Source organism: Mus caroli, chromosome 1 (assembly GCF_900094665.2).
Source record: "Mus caroli chromosome 1, CAROLI_EIJ_v1.1, whole genome shotgun sequence".
Lineage (NCBI taxonomy): Eukaryota > Metazoa > Chordata > Mammalia > Rodentia > Muridae > Mus > Mus caroli.
Window position 1 is genome coordinate 114,501,065 of NC_034570.1, and position 3,063 is coordinate 114,504,127.

The following is a 3,063-nucleotide window of genomic DNA, read 5'->3' on the forward strand; positions in this document are numbered from 1 at the left end:
GTATAGAAAATTTCTGGTGTATTTTTGTATTCATCAACTCTTGGAGTTGTCAATATGACATACTGAAGCCAACTTGGTGAGAACAGAATATGGTCTGGTATTAGATTTAATTTGGGTTGAAATCTATAACTATCAGATGATTAGTCAAATCTATGACTTCTTATCCAATAGAGTTTTGGTGATTGAACCCAGTATAATATAGAAAACCAGAGATAAAATCTTATCTACTTGCTTTTTATACTGATACCCACTTTAGCTGATACACATCATAGATAATTTCATATCTGTTTCTATAGTCAGCTCATATTATATACTTTATAACCATCAGTCTAGATACATATAGCCTGGATCACTAGATCTTAGCATTCTAACATTTGGCAGCCTTATCAGGCAGTTGTCATTGTATTTCTGAAGTATGTTTGCTAAAATAAAACTCATATCTTAACAATGTAATAGAATCGCATAGTTATGTTGATTTAAATAAGTCAAAACATCACAGATCATTTTGTCACATCCTGTCATCATAGTAATGTATCAGACTTGGAAATTTATGAAATGAACAACTCCTAAAATCAGATAAAATAGTAAGACTAAAAGAATCTACAGTTTCTACCATATAAGTCTTTGTGACACTTCCTGGGAATACGTAAGCAAATGATTCTTCACTCCAGAAAGGACAACAAAGACAGACCAAAGAAGTGTTTCTATGCAACGGTGGCTTAATGATCCAGTGAATTTATTGGGATTACTTACAGGAATATGTATAACTCAATAGTAAGATTACTACTAAAATGCCCACCCAGAATGGATAGGAACTAACAGAAGCTACATTCTTCTTGCTGGACTCTTTTCTTTTTGCTGGATTCTCAGTTAGACCAGCTGGCCTGGCAGGAAAGTCTCCTTTTGCCAACAATTGTTAGTGTTTACCTAACTTGGGGAGGAGCTTTGTGAATCCTATAGTTTCAGGAGCTTCCTGTGACTTGTAAGTTTATTAATTTCCTGAGTTTTGTGAGTTCTATTTGCTTCCTTAGTTTTAATTAGCCTTCCTCCTGAAGAAAATATTTCAATTCCTAGGAGATAGCTATACAACCTATAATAGTCTGGTATTGGGTTAAAAGATTCCCAATACTCTGTGATCTTGTCTGTGTGTTGAGTACCTATTTCTACTGATAAACATTGGGGCAGACATGGTGTTTCAAGCATCTCTTTGTGCTACATGGCCTTCAAGATGCTGATTCAGCATATCTGAGAATATTGCTTTGGGAAGGCATTATTTCTGGAATTATAGTCAGCATGGCCCAGCTTGCTGAGTCAGCAAACTAGTGATGAACAGTGGAGGGGGATGTCAGGATTTATTGCTGCTTTTAAGATGAGGGCCAAATCTTTGGGATGAGGTAAGGTTGAAAATTTGTTTTCTATTAGTGCATTTGTATAGGGTCCTGGGGATGTTGGGTATGATGGCTAAGATAGATGTGCATGCATGCTTTAAAAGAAACTACCTGGAGGATAAGATTCTAATTCATAAGTATGAAATATATTTCATGGCTTTGCTCTTTGTTGTTTTCATTTAAGTTTTCAAATAAATTGGAAGCCATGTTCTGCTTCTTAGAAATGTTCACATTTCACAGTCAACAGTTTGTGGTACTAAGTAGCTACCATGCATTTTATGATTGTAAGATTTTAATTTTACCAATGCCAGTTTCCCAGCTTAGCTGTAGCTATAATTGTAAATTATTATACATTTCCTAAAGATATCCTAAAGAATATGTTTTTTTGTGAAGAGTCTGTGGGGGCTAAGATACGGGGCAGGGTGATGGTTTAGACTGTTTCTATTGCTGTTAATAAACACTGTAAACAAAAAGCACATGGCAAGGAAAGTGTCTGTTCCATGTGACACCTCCAGGTAAAGTTTATCCCTGAGAGAAGCTAAGATGGAAGTGCAAGGGAGAACCTGGAGCAGAAATCACTGAAGAGTGTTGCTTATTTTGTTCAGCTACTTTTCTTATTCAGCTCAGGTCCACTTAACAAGAGAAGATATTGCCCACAGTGGGCTGGATCCTTCTATATGAATTAGCAATCAACAAAATGCTTCACAGGCATGTCCTGCATGTCAATCTATGGAGGCAATTTTTCATGAAACTACTTCTTTTGGTGAGTCAATTTGACAGCCACAATTAGCCAGCAGAGTGTGACTGTGAGATCAGAAACATTTGATTTGTGCTTTGTGTGTTATTTCTTCTACATATTATATAATGAATAAGAATTTTAAAATTGAATTTAGAAAACAAAAAATTTAATAACTACACTATACATTATTAATCATTAATTAAAGACCAAGTATGGTAATGTTTGTCTGTGATCGCAGGACAGTGAATTCTGAGACAGGAGACTGCCTGTAGGTTCAAGGCCAGTTTATCTAATTTGACTCCCAGCCATGGCTAAAAGCAAATTAAATTAAATGGAAATGAACATGGTACATAACTGTAAACAATCTAAAAACAGGTAATATAGCCCAGAGCTGGGAACTTGGGTGTTGGTCATTCATATTTGAGCACCAAATTTGAGCACTGGTTCTCTTTAGCCCAAACTGAAAACAACAAAGTATATTTTAAAAGTAACGCATAAGGAACTGGAGAGGTGGATAAGTTGTTAAGAATACTTATTGTCTCCCTGGCAATAGGCAAAGAGACACCTCTTTAGTGGTGTTGTTCTTATATCAGTCAGGGGTAAAGCAAATGACAGTCCTTTGTTCATCGTAACTGGATCCCTGACTTGGTGACCAAAGCTGTATTCTGCCTAGGACAGAGAAATTTAGGGACAAAAATGAAGCAGAGACTGAAGGAATGGCTTATCTAGTGACTGGCCCAATTTGGGATCCATCCGATGGGGAAGCACCAAATGCATACACTATTATTGATGCTATGTTTCAGTTGCAGATAGGAGCCCAGTGTGGTTGTCCTCTGAGAGGTTCTATCAGCAGTTTGACTGAGACAGATGCAGATACTTGGAGCCAACCATTGGAATGAAATCAGGGACCCCTATGGAAAAGTTAGGGGATGAGAG

At 36.8% G+C, this 3,063-nt stretch overlaps 1 non-coding gene across 1 annotated transcript; it reads left to right on the forward strand.

The window, feature by feature from the left end:
- Positions 1 to 2,665: 2,665 nt before the first annotated feature.
- Positions 2,666 to 2,809, forward strand: LOC115032447. The gene has a single exon (XR_003838124.1). It is a non-coding gene; the product is annotated as a small nucleolar RNA SNORA48 (small nucleolar RNA).
- Positions 2,810 to 3,063: the final 254 nt, after the last annotated feature.